The sequence below is a fragment of the Artibeus jamaicensis genome, unplaced genomic scaffold (genome assembly GCF_021234435.1).
Source record: "Artibeus jamaicensis isolate MK-2021 breed Jamaican fruit bat unplaced genomic scaffold, CSHL_Jam_final scaffold_3307, whole genome shotgun sequence".
Classification (NCBI taxonomy): Eukaryota; Metazoa; Chordata; class Mammalia; order Chiroptera; family Phyllostomidae; genus Artibeus; species Artibeus jamaicensis.
In genome coordinates, this window is record NW_026522040.1 from 8,789,389 (window position 1) to 8,806,967 (window position 17,579).

The 17,579-nt window shown below is 37.5% G+C and overlaps 1 protein-coding gene and 1 pseudogene across 6 annotated transcripts in view; both read left to right on the forward strand.

Moving 5' to 3' along the window:
* Positions 1-17,579, forward strand: part of GRM8 (glutamate metabotropic receptor 8) — an 826,045-nt gene that overhangs the window by 426,733 nt on the left and 381,733 nt on the right. The window lies entirely within an intron of this gene.
* Positions 8,318-8,410, forward strand: LOC128626152 (uncharacterized; annotated as a pseudogene).

The window sequence follows — 17,579 nt, forward strand, 5'->3', positions numbered from 1 at the left end:
TTTGCAAGAACATAATCCTGGAAATTATGGAATTTGGAAAAGTCAGGAAATTAATATAAGGCTCTAGAATGGCTATGCTTATTCTCTGGGCATTTCAGTAATGTGGAATTCAGCTTAGATTTTGACATAATTTATTATATTAAACAAGTGGCTATATATAATGCGTTGGAGCAAAATGGAATGAGGTGACCAAAGAAGGAATTCTTTTTTAAAGGCACATGGGGTGATGCCCTTGAGTGACTGTCAACTTTTCCTCTTGCCTCCACTCCCATTCGTCAATCTCAGCAGCCTGTTTCTGGAGGCTGAACAAGTACTTTGGCCTTGAAGATGGCTAAGTCTTTTAATGTGATCCCAGATAGATGTGATCCCAAATAGATGTGAATTTGTGTGTATTGTAAAGCAGAGAAACATGTTCACTTTGAAGTTGTTTGCTTTAAAACAGCCTACATTTCTGTTCTTCAATTAATTTCCTCAAGTTTGAAGAGGCATTTGGGACACAGAGATGGAATCATCCACATAATTTTTGTTTTCTTGAGAGAATCTCCAAGCTGAGTAGCATTTTGGAAACATACTTACAAATCACCTGGGGCAAAGTCCATAATAAATCTAGGAAAATTTCACATTTTCAGAGAAATTAAGTGGATTTAAAAAATATATATTTTATTGATTATGCCATTACAGTTGTTCTATTCCCCCCTTCATTCCCCTCCACCCTGTACATCCCCTCCCCGACCTGTCTCAAGTTTTTTAGATTCTGTATTTCCCACACTACTCTTGTCCTCCCCCTATCTATTTTCTATCTATCATCTATGCTACTTATTTTCTGTACCTTCTCCCCCCTTCTCCTTCTCCCACTCCCCTGTTGCTAACCCTCCATGATCTTCATTTCTATGGTTCACTCCTGATCTAGTGAACCTCTAGTTTGCTGGTCCTCTTAGTTTGCTTTTGTTTTAGGTGTGGTTATTATTAACTGTGAGTTTGCTGTCCTTTCACTGTCCATATTTTTTATCTTCTTTTTCTTAGATAAATTCCTTTAACATTTCATATAATAAGGGCTTGGTGATGATGAACTCCTTGAACTTGATCTTATCTGCAAAGCACTTTATCTGCCCTTCCATTCTAAATGAAAGCTTTGCTGGATAGAGCAATCTTGGATGTAGGTCCTTGCCTTTCATGACTTGGAATACTTCTTTCCAGCCCCTTCTTGCCTGTAAGGTCTCTTTTGAGAAATCAGCTGAATGTCTGATGGGAACTCCTTTGTAGGTGACTGTTCTCTTAGCTCTTGCTGCTTCTAGGATTCTCTCCTTTGTTTTAATCTTGGCTAATGCCTTGGTGTGTTCCTTCTTGGGTCCAAGTTCTTTGGGCCTCTCTGAGCTTCCTGGATTTTTTAGAAGTCTATTTCCTTTGCCAGATTGGGTAAGTTCTCCTTTATTATTTGTTCAAATAAGGTTTCCACTCATGGCTGTTCCTCTTCCCCTTCTGGTACCCCTATAATTCAGATGTTGGAACGTTTAAAGATGTCCTGGAGGTTCCTAATCCTCTCTTCATTTTTTTGAATTCTTATTTCTTCATATTTTTCTGTTTGGTCATTTTTTTCTTCCTTCTGGTCTGCTCCCTTGATTTGAGTCCCAGTTTCCTTTCCATCACTATTGGTTTCCTGTGCATTTCCCTTCATTTCAATTAGTTTAGCCTTCATATGTTCCTTTAATTTGTGGCTAAAATCAACCAGTTGTGTGAGCATCCTGATCACCAGTGTTTTGAACTGTGCCTCTGATAGGTTGGCTGGTTTGTGCTGCTGTATGTGGGGGCGGGGTCAGAGAGGGAGCAATAGCAGTCCCCTCTTCTCCTTCCCGCCACTGGGGTCTGCCTGGTCTGTCTCACTGCTCGCTCCTTCGCTGGTTTATTGGTCTAGCTGAGTGGTTTGTTGTTGTCGGACTCCCGTAATGTTCAATTTTCTGTGGTCTGGCTGCATTTTTTGATGCTAAAACTTTGTTGTTTTTAGACTTGGTTGTGTGAGAAGATACAGTGTTTCCACCTACGCCTCCATCTTGGTGGAAGTCCTTCAGTGGATTTTTAAAAGATACATATATTCAATTGAGTTTCAACAATCATTAATCACTTACTGTAACAAACATTTTTACGTTTATCAAACTGCCTCACAATGTGGCAGTGCTAACAACGTTCTAGTCACTTGAGATGGCTAATAGGTTTTGTTATATTTTCTAAGTCCTGCCTTTAACCTGGAGTGTTTCATCAGAGTCATTGATAAAGGCAATAAAGTTGGTATTAAGGAAGTCTTTATGTTTAGAGAGGAGTGACCTGTAGGTATTACACTTTATTTTCACTTTTCTTTTACTAAAATGTAGCTTGAGGAAATCCAACATGTAAATAATTTAATAATAAGCACACTACAAAGGCATTCTTTTATTTGAAACCTCAATAGTTTCATATATTCATATTTAGAGGACAACTTGAACTTTTATAGGGAAATATACTATCCCTGAAAAGTCACCTTTATTTTCTCAGCATGAAAATTCTGTGTCTTTTGGTTCTCTCTTCTATGCTTATGAACTATAAGAGTCTTAAAAGCCATCAATGTGTTGCAAAATACTTCAAAGCTATTAAACTTGTGATTTTAATGTTTGAAAAATTAAGCTCCAGAAGCTAATTTTATTAAAGTCTGTTCACTCAGGCATTTTATCTGACCGTAGTACTTATCTTTAGGACAATTAATATATTTGTTTAATCCATTTATGACAGTGGACTCCCCATTATGTTTATCAGAGAAGGAAAATTAAATCAATACATTTAAAAATATTTTGTGTATTTAAACATATCCTCAAAAGGCACTTGATGTTATTGTTTCTCTTTAAAAGACATTTCCTTGGTGTCATACTGGCAGGGAGATGCCTTCTTTGTCAGGGTGAGCTCTGCTCGGCCCGGCTGATCCCACTGGCCTGCACACAGAAGTATTCCTCCAACGAGCAGTCAGTTCCCTTCTATTGCCCCTCTCAAAATCCAGCTTCAAAACTCATCTTTAGAGTAGATATGAGTATAGTATCCAGGTTTTAAAAAAGTTTTTCCTTCTGCTCAAAAACAGTTTTCCAGAGGTCATGGGAATACTATTCCCATGGGGTGGAGAATGGACAGGAAGTACAGCTCTCAGATCAAGCTCTGCTTTGCTGACATTTACGTAGAGGTGCCTCTGTTGGCACTTCCTGGCTCTCACTCTTGCCATCTGTAGAGCCGTTTGATCTCCGAATATTGCTTTCACTCCCCCAAGTACAGCTCAGGGGCTTGTGAGCAACCCTTCTGCCCAAAGCTAATCTAGAGCAGATCTCTCACCATGTGGCCAGTGGACACTTATAAGTAGAATTCCCTGGACTGCATTTGACAGTATTCTCTGGCCACTTCTCTCCCTCTCCACCTCTGATGGAGTAAATCAGAATTTCAAGTGTTGCAAGAATGGCAATCTGCATTTTCCGTATTTCTCTGTGTTTCTTAGGTACACTGAAGTTTGATGACCAGTATTATGAACTCAATGTGTCCTGCTCAAATTCATATGTTGTACCATAACCCCTAATGTGATGGTATTAGGAGGTGGGGTATTTGGAACTAAATTACGTTTAGATGAGGTCATGGGTGTAGAACCCCCATAATGGGATTAGTGCCTTTGTAAGAGGAATAGACACCACAGCTTTCTCTCTCTGTCATTCCCAGAACCCAGGCCACACTGGCACCCCAATCTCTGATTTCCTAGTCTCCAGAACTATGAGAAATGTGTTTAAGCCACCCAGTCTATGGTATTTTGTTATAGCAGCTCAAGAAGACTAAGACAACCAGTGTTTTGGGAGAAACTCCCCATATCTGGCTATAGAGGTAGCTTTGTCCTTTAGGAAGAGAATGGGAATCTGGGGTACAAAGAATGATTATTCAGAGATTAATTTTTGCATATAGCAGTCATCTCAATTTTTCTACTGTGATGGCTATTGTCTATTACCAAGTGTCTTTGTATACCTCCTTTCTTAGCCCTTGAATTGCTCCTTCCACCAGCTATATTTGGTGCAGAAATGTTTTCAAAGGACATCTCAAGTGTTGAGTTTAAGCTTCTAGATACCCTGATTCCTAATCTACTCTTGACTAAGCAAGAGACTGTGTAAGACCCCTTACATTTCTGCAGAGTTAATTGAATTTGCTTTACCATTAAATATGAGAATATCATGTGACCACCCAGTATACATCAACATTAACAACATCACTTTAGTCCTCAACATAAAATAAAAATCATCGCTTTTTTTTGAGATTCTTTAAAATTCATGAGCTGTCATTGAATTTTCTGAAGTTAAAACAGGAAGTTGACAATTAGCATTAAATATGATTTATGATGTGATACAGCAACTCAACATGTGCAGCAGCTTTTAATTCTTGGTTATTACCATTAGCAGGGAATCACTGTCAAATGTTGAGAAAAGGAACTGATGGGAGAGGGTTTTCTGTGCAATAAATGTACCAAAGCACCATGTTTCTTCCTAAATTTTGTTGGGAAGGATCATTGGGTGGTTTGGAAAGTTGAAAATTCACAGGTATTTTCACATTTTTTTCTTATAATAAAGGTTTCACATCAAAAAGCTTCTTAGTTAATATCATGAATAAATCTGATTATAAAATATATAAATCTAGGTTAAAAAGTGAAACTGTAGACACATTATTTTAATTATAACTAAAGAAAAATAAGTATTCCAACTCAGCTTTAAAATATTCAGTTTTATGCCTTTAAATTTTATTTTCTTTAACCAAATGGAGGCAAGTTTAGATGCTGAGTATACACATAGGTCCAAGAACGGCCTAAATGAAGTCTAGGGAGATGTCCGGCTGCCTGTTCCTGGCTTTGTGAGGTGGGTGTGCTCCAGCAACCAACCCTGTCACCATGTACCACTGTCATGACAGAGCACGGGCCTGAATGGGCCAGAGAGCCAGTCCACTCACTGTGGCATATTTTGGAAAGGCAACATGGCGTGTGTACCAGTTCCTGGAAAAAAGAGAGGCAATGATTTAGCTTCTAGTCATGACTCTGCCTCGAGCATGAGGGTCATTGGGTCATGAGGGTAATAGTAGGTACAGACCAAATGCTCGAACATCAATTTGTGTGGTTATGCAAATCGATACTTACTGAGATGAGTTTCATAACTGCAAAGGAAAATAAAACATCTATTTTACTAAACTTCTAAGGATGTACACTCTTACAATGAAATAGAAAATAAATTCAGCTACCCAAATATATAATACACAGGGATGAACTTATCAATGGGCATTTTATTTGTGTATAACAATTTTAAGGTTTTGATTTTTAAAATAAATTTTCATGTTTCCTTTATATTTTGTCATTTAAAGGTACATATTTAGAGTTCATTCTTGGTATGATTCTCTTATTTTTACCAGGTCCTGCGTGTTTAAGTATTTCCCAGAGTCTGGCCTTTTAGGCTTTTTTTTTTTTGGTCTTTTGAGGCCATTTGTGGCAAGATCACTAGACTTGAATTGAGAAACCTGGTAATACCACTTATTAGCTGTTTGACCCCAGACAAATAATTTAATATCTCTAAACCTCAGGTTTCCTATTTATTAGTCAGGCATAATAAAGTAATAAAATAATAATGCCTCTTTGAATTGTTGTACATTCTAAAGAAGGTCATGTTTGGGTGAATTGCTCTGTAAACTCTGAGGCAGCAACAGAAAAAGTGTTCTTCCCAAGTTCTTTTTTTTTAACTACTCCCTTGAGGAAGAAGAGGTTCTTGAGAGAGTTCTGTAGTATAGAAGTTTTTGTGAATCTTTATTTTTAATGCTCATTCAACTGACTTTGCTGTCTTCCTTAATTTTACTACATGTGGGTTACAGAGGAAAGATCTGGTATAACACAAGGGTGCTGCTGAAAGTTCATGAATGCTGAAATATTTCAAAATATTTCTTCATCACTCACCAAGATGATAAAGAAAATAGTAAACATTTTACATTTCTCTTTTTGCTTAAAAACACTCCTATTGAAATTTCAAACTATATTTCATAAAGAATCCTATATGCTTGGGACAAGTGCCATTAGTGGTCATTATTGTGACTTGCCGATGACTAGAAAGAGCGAATGACCCACACTTTAAAGGCTGTCAGAGGCCGAGCCACATTTGTGACCAGATGTAGCCCTTTAATGGGACACACTGACTTGCCAATGAAAACAACCCTTTTACACGTCACACGCTCTCTTTCCACTTGCAGGCCACCTTTCTCCCCAACAGCAACAAGGGGGAGGTGAGTGAGAGAAAGCTCCCATCATTAGACAGAAATAACTTCCTGGGAAGTGGATCAACAAACTTTTAGAGTGTGTTTTATTTGTTGATTTGTTATTTGCCATAGACTTAGAGTTTTTTTATTTCCTCATATGCACTTGTGAAGTATATGTAAAAATAATATTTTTATTCGTAACACAGTGCTAAGGCAGTGATTGAAGCATACTCTGCAATATGCCCTTGCTATTAATTCACCCAGACTGTCTGCCACTGGGAACATGAAGTGACTCACTGAGGGATGAGCACTGGCTACCCCAACCTAGGAAATAATAACAAAAACAGTGATAACATCTTTAATATAAATACAATTTCTTCAGTCTATAAAAATGAATAAAAGTACTTTTATAAATCCTATGTTTTGATCTGTATCATGGAGTTTAAGCAAAAGACTTGTTTTATGCAAATGCAGAATTAAGCCTGGGAGAAAGCAATAGCTCCACTCTCTGGACTTCCTCTCCCCACACCCTGAGGAGCTTATGTCCTGCTGAGGAGTGCAGCCAGAGGCTCTTTCAGTGACTGAGCCTAACGAGGCAGAGGCAGGTGCTTTGGGATTTTTGCTGATCTGTCCCCAGGCCTGGTGCTGGTAAAAGCCAGCCTTGGTACATAGCTTGGTCCTTTCTGCACAAGTCCAGGCCCAGCAGAGGCAGCCACAAATTGTGGATCACTTGTTGCTCCAAACAGGTTGCCAAGGGCCAGTCACAGGCATTGACCTGCACCAGAGTTTCTCCCCAAAGGGCCAGAACCAACACATTCAGTGGCCACCTTCAGACAACATCAGAGCAGGATGCAATAAGCTTCACATATGCTTTCACAGCATATGCATAGGGAGATCTCGGCAGGCACCAGTTACTCCTGAGGCAAATTCTGCTTCATGTGGTCAGGAACTACACAGCAGCTTGCACAACATGCTAGGGGTTCAGCTTCACAATTGGCCAGCCTGACGGTTGATCCCATGCATGAATGGACCAATAGCAATCAAGACTCAGTTACAACAGGAGGGCCCACATAATGCTCACAAGGGACACTTCCGAGGGATACTTCTGGAGCACTCAGCTCAGATGATAAAAGAGATTGCACCAGTGGACCACAGAGGACACCTCCTGGATAAGGCCACACCATGAAAACTAGGAGTCATAGCAGATCTATCTAATACATAGGGAAAAAAACCACAAAGGCAATCAAAATGGGCAGACAAAGAAACATGTCCCAAATGAAACAACAGGAGAAATCGCCAGAAAAAGAGCTAAATGAAATGGAGGCAAGCAATTTATCATATATACAGTTCAAAGTAACAATTACAAGGATGGTCAAAGCAATTTATCATATATACAGTTCAAAGTAACAATTACAAGGATGGTCAAGAGCATGTAAAAGGACACAGAAACCATAAAAAGGACCAGGCGGAAATGAAGAATATAATATCCAAGATAAATAATACATTGGAAGAAGTAAATAGTAGGTTAGATGAAGCAGAAGATAGAACCAGTGATTTGGAAGACAAGGTAGAAAAAAATCCCCATCTATCAAAGCAACAAAAAAGAAAAAGATTGAAAAAAATGAGGATAGTTTAAGGGACCTTTGGGACAACATGAAGTGTAACAACATCTGCATCATAGAGGTACCAGAAGGAGAAGAGATAGAGCAAGGTATCAAGAACCTATTTGAAGAAATATTGACCAAAAGGAAAAAGACATACAAGTCCAGGAAGCACAAAGAGTCCGAAACAAGAAGAACCCAATGAGGCTTACATCAACATACATCATAATTAAAATGGAAAAGGTTAAACATAAAGAGACAATCTTAGAAGCCTCAAGGGAAAGACAGTTATCTACAAGGGAGCTCCATAAAACTAAGCTGATTTCTCAATAGAAACATTTTAGATCAGAAAGGACTGGCATGAAATATTCAAAGTGATGAGAAGCGGGGGCCTACAACCAAGACTATTTTACCTAGCAAGACCGTCATTTAAAATTGAAGGAGAGATTGCTTCTCAGCCTTTTGGCTAAGATCATGTGTCGCATCTGTTCTTATCAGTTTAAAATTGAAGGAGAAATGTAGAGTTTCCGAGACCCTCCCCCCCAAAAATCTAAAGGAGTTTGTTACCACCAAACTAGTATTATAAGAAATGTTAAAGGGTCTGCTTTAAGAAGAAAATAGAAAAATAGAAAAAAAGAAACAAAACAGAAGAATATAGTTAAAAGAAAAAAATGACAATAAATATGTACCTATTAATAGTGACTTTAGCCTGGATGGTGTAGCTCAGTGGATTGAGCGTGGGCCTGCGAACCAGAGGATCGTGATTCGATTCCCAGTCAGGGCACATGCCTGGGTTGCAGGCCACTTCCCAGCAGGGGACCCATGAGAGGCAACCATACATTGATATTTGTCTTCTTCTCTCCTTCCCTTCCCCTCTAAAGATAAATAAATAAAATCTTTAAAAAAATAGTGACTTGAAATGTAAATGATTAAGTGCTCCAATAAAATGACATGGGGTAGCTGAATGGATAAGAATACAAGACCCATATATATGCTGTCACAAGAGACTCATCTTAGAATGAAAGATACACACAGACTAAAAGCAAAGGCATGGAAAAAGATATTCACGCAAACTGAAATTTTGAAAAAGCCCTCCTGGGGTAGTAATAGTTATATCTGACAAAATAAACTTTAAAACAAAGGTAATAGCTAGAGACAGAGAAGGAGACGACATAAGGATAAAGGGAGCCATCCAAAAAAGGATATAACACGTGTAAACATTTATGTACCTAACATAGGAGCCCCTAAATATATGAAACAAATTTTGATGCACATAAAGGGGAAGATTTATAGGAGTACAGTGATAGAAAGGGGTTTTAATACCCATTGGCATCAATGGATAGCTCCTCCAGGCAGAAAATCAACGAGGAAATGGCAGCCTTAAATGATACACTAGATGAGATGGATTTAATTGATATCTTCAGAGCATTTCACACAAAAGCAGCAGAATGTACATTCTTTTCGCATGTAGGAATCCTGGAAACCCACCACTGGCCACTAATGATGACCATTTCGGTATTCCTGCTTAATCTTTATGCTACTATAAGTAGTCATGCCAGGGACCCAATAGTTATTATGACATTATCTTAGGTGAGGGGCAGGGATAAAATATGGCATAGTTAACACCATTGTAAAATTTGTGTGAATTGCCTCCTTAATAGGTGGCACTATATGCCCAGAAATGTGCAGAGATGTGCTTGAGAGGCTGTCGGGCCAAACACATATCTCCTAAACCCTTGGCCATTATGACAGGGCAGCTTGGAGGACTGTGGGTTGGACAGGAAGACAGTTCAGATGAGTAACTCTCTGAGTGACTGTACAAGGGCTGCTGACTAAGGGTTGTTCCAGCCTACACATGTAAGTCTCCAGTTGTGTGTGGCAGAGCTCTGTCCTGTTTTTTTCTTTTTTTTTCCATTGTAATTGGTTCCTATGTTTCAGATGAAAATTTATAATACATACTTATTAAGTCTGCAAATGGGAGGGATGGCAAATATAGGGGCTGGAACATCATGGCTTGTTCAACTCTTGTGTTCTTTAGCTGCTGTATGAAAGACTTGAAAATAGAAATAGTTTACTTTGAAGCAAGTGAAGTGTGAATCGCAAGTTTAACTTCCATTTACATTTTATTGGCAATAACGTGGCTATACTTGTCTACCTCTAAACTATTCAACATTGTAGCAGTGGCCACATGAGTCTATTGAGCTCTTGAAATGTGGCTGCTCTGCACTGAGGTGCACTCTGGGTGTACTGTGCACACGGTAGAATAAAAAAAATACATGATATCTATCTTGTTAATACTTTTTACATACTACATGTTGAAATGATAATATTGTGGATATTTGGGGCTAAATAAGTTATTAAATGAATTTCACTTCTTTTTATTTTAATGTCACCACTAAAAAAAAACTAAAGTCACATCTGTGACTTCCATTATATTTCTTCAAGACAGTGTTGCAGGTGGCTGATGGCCAGAAACCCAGATTAAACTGAAATCCTGCGGAAGAAGAAAAGGGTGGATTGAGGTGAAAAGTAGGATTCTGTCCCACTATTGTGCCTCAGTGTCTCACAAAATATCGAGCAGCTAGTGCTTGCTCAGTATGTCTTGATTTAATGAGTAATTGAATTACTGTGTTTGGATTCCAGAATTTATCAGACTTGAGTGATAGACCATATTTAACAGAGTGACATAATATGCCCTAAATTTTATCTGTTTGGCTATAGGGCTGGGGAAATGGCTACAGTGATATATTTATTAAAAGTGCAAGGACTTTTCTTTTGTAGTCAACTCAATATGCGTCAATGATGTGATGTGCCACCGCAAAATCTAAAGCAATCTCAGACTGCATTAATAAAAATCATTTCTAAGAACAGATGACATCCCTGACCTACTCTCTGCTTTGTTGAACGTATATTTACAGTGGTTTAGTAGGCTTTGGGGGTCCTCCTGAAATGAAAATACATTATATTTATAAGGCTAAACTTTAGGGCTATAGCAGGATTGGTTGGGAGATGTGTTCAGTTTATGGTTGCTGTAGACTATCTTATGGAGATGTTTGTAATACAGTGGTATATATGGGTACAAAATTAGGATGGAGAACTGAGAGAATTGTCTGTATATGGATGACAGGTAACACCAGAGGCATAGATGAAGTCTTCCAGGGAGAACGTGTAGTTAGAAAGAAGCACTCTGACATTTAGAGGTAGGGTATTAGAAAAGGAGCCAGGAAAGGGGACTGAGAACAGCTCTCAGAAAGATTAGTGATGAACAAGGCAAGTGTGGCGTTGTTACCGGTGAGTGCATGTGTCTCGAAGCAGAGAGTACTCACAGTATTGAGGTTCCCATGTGGTCCAAGAGTAAAAGGGTTTATTTTAAATTAAACAACTAGCGAGCTCTTGGTGTCCTTGACAAGGGTAGTTTTAATAGACTTATGGGGACTGAACAGTGGATTGAGAAACAGGAAAGAAGAAATGAAGTAGGATCTGTGAGAGAAGATAATTCTTACACAATGTTTTGCTCTGACATATTGATATAATAAATTTCTTGACATGATGTCTTGAGAAGGACACAATATTATTTCTGTGATATTCTTGCTAAAAATGCAAGAATTTTTCAAATTGGAACCATGGGAAAATATCAGACAAACCCAAACTGAAGGACATTCTACAAAATAACTTATTAGTTCTCTTCAAAAATGTGAAAGTCATAACCAGGGAAGACATAGGTCACAGAGCACTAAGGAAAAATAGCAATTAGTTGCAATGTAGGATTCAGGATTGGGTCCTGGGACAGAAGATTGACACTGGGTCCTTGGGACAGTAGTGTAGCATAATGATTTCCCAGTTTGATCACTGTACCATGGTTACACAATGCGTTAACATTAGGGGCAGCTGGGTGAAGGGCATATGGGAACTTTTTGCAATACTTTTGCAACTTTTCAAGTTTAAAATGAGTTTAGGAAAAAAAGTTTTGCTCTGAAGAGGAGAGGGATAGAGGATGTCTGGGAGGAATATGAGGCTGAGGAGAGTTCAAAATTAGCAATAGTAATGAAAATGGTATGTTCTTAGTGCTTACCAAGTGCTAATGCTTTGTGGAAATGTCGTGCAGTGTTCGTAACTGTACTGTGAGGAGATGCTGCTGCTGCTGTTGTTCTTGTTACTCCACTTTTGCACATGCGCAAAAGGAGAGGAGAATGAGGTTAATCAGGATCCACACTCAGCAAGTGGCAGAGCTTGGACTTGAAACTGCTTTTTTAAGCCACTGCATTATATATTCTCTTTAAAATCGGAAGGGATTGGGTGTGTTTAAATGCATGAGGCATAGAGACTGTTAGGTGGGGAAGAGATGGAAAAGCCAAAAAGAGGAAATAGAAAATGGCATGAAATCCAGAACATGGGTGGAATGTAGACATGAATCTGAGGAGGGACACTGTTTATGCAGGAGGGGGTCTGGAGCAGAAGTCGTACGTGTGTAGGTTATACCGGCTAGAGACTGACAAAGGTCTTAGGTAGCCTTCGATTTCTTTATGAAGCGAAAGCTGAAGCCAGTATCTCAACACTGGAGAAAAATTTACTTACCTTAATTGATCACAGTGCCAAGATTAATTCTGGTAAGAGTTGTGAAACTTATACCTTTTTAAAATTTAAATGAATGACTGAGAGCATCTTCCTTTGTACAGAATTTATTTGAGGCTGAGTAAGCCAAGAAGAATGGAATTATTATAGTTGAAAGATTTGACATTTGATATTTTTCATCCACACTCAGGATCTAAAAGTCAGTTTAAGAGTAACAAGCAAGGAGAAATTATATTTGCACCTTTCAATTATATTTTCTGGTCTTTCTTCCTAGAAAATATTACCCAGAAAAGTTGGTGTTATTCACTTAAAGAACAGAAACAAGCTCCAAGTTAATACCACAGAAAATTAAATTTAGAGTTAACTGGTTTTCGGACGTGCTTGCACTAAGGATCTCAACTTTTGTCTCCCAAGGTTTGTGGGAGGAAAATACCTAATTCAGAGGCCAGTTTTATTGTTTGACAACTGAAAATAAGGCACTTCCATTGGTAGTACATTTGACTAATATGTTTCCTATCATGAAGTTAAAAATGTCACCATTTTCTTAGAATATTCTCTCTTCACCATCCTTTTATCTGGTTGAAAAAAATCTCCTAAGAACTTTTTGTTTCACTTCATCTTTGTTGTTAGTTCTCAAGTTGGGTGAAAGACATGATCCACTAGTTGAATTTTCTCTGATTCTAAGTTTTTCCCTCCATAAGGCCTGAAAAGATTTTGGGATGCTGTGGTATTTACTCTAGTTTAGGGGGTATATCAAGAAGAATGGAAAGAAAAATAACATCTCATGAAATAACTATATAGAATGAATCTAAGTTATTTTCTCTTTATCTTTTTAAAAGGATTCTTTCTTTGCTTGGTGAAATAAAATCTTTTTCATTGAGGGTAAATTACTGACTCATACACACAGGAGTGCTCGGATGACCTCCTCTTCATCCACTGCCCTCAAATGTTTGCCTCTGAAAATCAATTGCGCAAAACTGATGATGGCAAAGTGGTCAGGATGTGTTTAGAGGATGACAAATGATAGGGAAGGGCTTTGCTTAAATATGCAGCCTACAGGAGATTTTCTCAATTTACGGGTAACTGTGCATCAATAATCTTCAGTAAATAAACTGAACCGTATAAATGAATCAGACAGGCAAAAACCCATCATCCCTCAGGTAAATTATTTCTGAGGGAACTGGTAAATATTTTGAAGATATTTAAAAGAATATTTATGGTTCTTATTAAGTAAATCCTCACACATATTCTCAATAGTATCATTTTGTTGTAATTCTTTTTACTGTACTAAACTAAACTAGTAAATATTACACTTTGGGTTGCTTGAATATTAAAATACTAACAAGTTATAAAGAAAACTCACCTAATGTACTGAGGATAGTAATTAATAGAGACAAAATTCAATTCTAGCCCAAATCCTTCCTCTTGACAAAAATATAGAAGTTATTTAATAACTAACCATTTTTTTATGAACATAATTTTAAAGAAAAGTGAAAATGGAAAAGGAGTTATACATGTTTGGAAACAATTGAAGTGTGTATAAATCAGTGTTAAATTTCTCACCATAATAGATTTAAAGTGCAAGCAACTGGTATTGGATAATTTTAAGAAAGTTTAGGGGTAATAGTGGTATTATGGTTATATTTTATGAGAGTCCTTATCTTTTAAAGATACTTAATGGAATATTAAAAATGAAATGATGATTGGTGTTTACTTCAAATGAAGTAAAATGGGGGTGAGAATTAGGGAACTGTGGATGAAAAAGATTGTCTATGAGTTGCTATTTGGTAAGACTGGATGATAAATACATGGTTTATCATACTGTCCAAGTACTTCCGTATATTCTTGAATATATATATATATATACACACACATATATATACACATCTATGTATATATTAGTACACACATATATGTATACACATAGTATACACACGTATACTATATAGTATACGTGTGTATATGTGTATATATTGCATATATTTGTGTGCGTATATATGTATATATATTTGTGTATATATGACAAAAGCAAGAACAGTTAGTTCCTGTAAGATGCTTTTAAACCAGGAACCTCAATTGCCCAATTCAGGCCACAAGGACAAATTCCATAGAGTATAAGGCTAACACTGGAGATCCAGGTAGCCTTTTTGTTTAAGGCAAACTGTAGGCTGTTCTACTTTACCTGCTTCACTGACCCATGCGCAGAAAGAAGTATTGGCAATGGCACAGAGGCCGCTTTGACTAGCAAACGAAATCGAAAGCAATGAGATTGTTCATTACTGCTTCTTCTGATGAGTTGAGACTGATGTGTAGTGCATCTAGGGCAAGGATAACATTGTTAAAACTTCTGCTAGAGTTAATGCTAAGTTTCTCACAGTCTTTTCTATTTATGTGATACGTGAATCTGACTGTTGGAGCACTTCTCTAACTGTTCACATAAACAATGAGTCAGTCATTCTCTTAGGTAGCATGCCTGAATAATCAAGCATGGCCTCATTTTGAAGCTTATATTTGAGGAGGAATTGCAAACCTTTATGATTTTTAGAATTAGGATCTCCATGTACAGAGAAGTCTCGGAATATTATTCTTAAAGTGTATGTGGTATTAGTCTGAGGCAAACAGGACCAGGCATCCTGGTCACAAATGAGGTAGTAACCAGTAGGGCACATAGAGAGCCATAGAAATAAAAAGACATTTTCATCACATTAGTTTAGAACCAAGGCCTTACATTATGTGAGTTACATGTTTGAATCCCTATCATTCTCTTCCAAAGTAGCAAGTAATTGCTTCACTGTCCAGCAAAGATTATGGAATTAAAATTTATAATTATCTAGGTTTTGATTCATAGGTAGTCATAATTGGTGCCTTGGGGGTAGAGAAAAAAATAGCAAAGTCACAGGTTAATTTATTGAAGGTACTTTGTCTGTGTAGGTGCAAATGGAACTGGGGTCAGTGGTAATTCCTTCTGGTGCCATTTGAGCAGACCAAAATTACTCAGAGGTGTTTATCAGGCCACCAGGTTGTGGATGACCTATTACATCAGTAAATAAGTGGGCGGTGGCTCCTGTTTGGGAGGATCTCGGGATGGCATTGGAACCTGTTCTGATTTAAAAATTATAGTAGAGAGGAAAAAAGAGAAAAGGATCATGTAAAAATTATAGTAGAGAGGGAAAGAAGAGAAGGGTCATGTGAAAAGGTGCTCAACTTCACTAATTACTAGGGAAATACAAATCAAAAATCACATTGAGATATCACCTCACACATGTCAAAATGGCTATTATCAAAAAGTCAACAAATAACAAATGCTGGCAAAGAGGCGGATGAAAGGGACCCTTCACACACGGTTGATAGGATTTTAGATCAGTACAGCCACTACTGAAAACAGTATGGAGTTTCCTAAGAAAATTAAAAATAAAATTACCATAAAACCCAGCAAGTCCACATCTGGGTATTTGTCTGAACAAAACAAAAATACTATTTTGAAAAGGAATAGACATTAGTTTACAATAGTCAAGATATGGAAGCAACCTAGGTGTTACTGATAGAGGGGTGGACAAAGACGATGAGACACAAATGGTATTATGGTGAGTGGACTAAGTCAGACAGAGAAAGACAAATTACTGCATAATTGCATTTAAATATGAATCTAAAAACAAACTAACAAACCAGAAATAGGCTTGTGCTTTCCAGAGAAGAGGGCATGGAGTCATGGGTGAAACAGGTGACAGATTATTTTAAACTTCCAGTTATAAAATAAATAAGCCAGGGGGATGTCATGCACAGCATAGGGAAAATTGTCAATAATATCATAATAACTTTGTGTGGTGCCAGGTGGTTACTAGGCTTATTGTGGTGATCATACTGTGAGGTATATAAAGGTTGAATCAGTATGTAATAAGCCTGAACCTAATATAATATTGTACGACAGCTATACTTTAATATATGATAAAAATAAAAAGGGCCATTTTGAGTGGATTGCCAGTAAGAGTCTAGAGAAGGTGAGAAGAAGAATGGTTATAGGCAAGAAGATGAAATGAAATTTGAATTAGACACGAGCCTCAATCTGCTGTCTCAGGCAGAAGCTGTCTGCGGTCTGAGGTGATTGCCTTTTTAAAAATATTTCCATTTTTAAATTACAGTTTATATTCAATATTATTGTTTATTAGTTTTGTATTTATAGCATAGTGGTTAGACAACCACATTACAAAGTGGTCCCCTGATATTTCAAGTACCCACCAGGCACCATACATAGGTATTACAATGTTATTGACTATATTCCTTAGGCTGTACTTTACACCCCCGTGACTATAAATACACTCCTGTTTTGTAACTACCAATCTGTACTTCTTAATTTCTTTGCCTTTTTTACTCAGTCCCCTCAACCCTCTCCCCTCTGGCAAACAGCGGTCTGGTCTCTGTATTTATAATCTGTTTCAATTTTATTTCTTTATTTATTTTGTTTTTTAGACTCCACACATAAAACCATATGGTATGTGTCTTTCTCTGTCTGACTTATTTCACTTATCATAATACCCTCTAGGTATATCCATGCTGTTTCAAATGGCAAGATTTCATTCTTTTTTATGACTGAGCAATATTCCATTGTACATACATAAGGACTGCAGATTTTTTATCCACTCATCTATTGATGGACACCTGGACTGCTTCTATTCTTGGCTACTATAAATAATGCTGCAATAAACAAAGAGACGCATATATTCTTTCGAGTTACTGTTTTGGATTTCTTCAGATACTTTTTCAGATAAGTATCCAAAGTGAAACCACTGGGTCATAAGGTAGTTATATTTTTTATTATTTGAGAATGAAGTCATAATTTTTTTCCATTGGTTTGAGTCAGCTCTCTTCATCTGAAGACCAGCTGCTTCTGTAAGATTTCTGAGAATCTTCAGTTGAGATCTCCTACTGAAGTAGCTTTCCAATTGGTTGCTTAGATGCAATGCAGAATTGCTCCTTTAGCTGTAAAACATCAACCAAAGATGGACTCCCTCGAGTTTTACTGCCATAATTTTTGTTGAGTGTCTGAGAATTTTCCTGCTAATGAGGATCAAAGGCATTGCTTTCTGATGTCTGATCTCCTGGATGAGAATCATGGAAGGGCTGTTTAGGATGATGTTG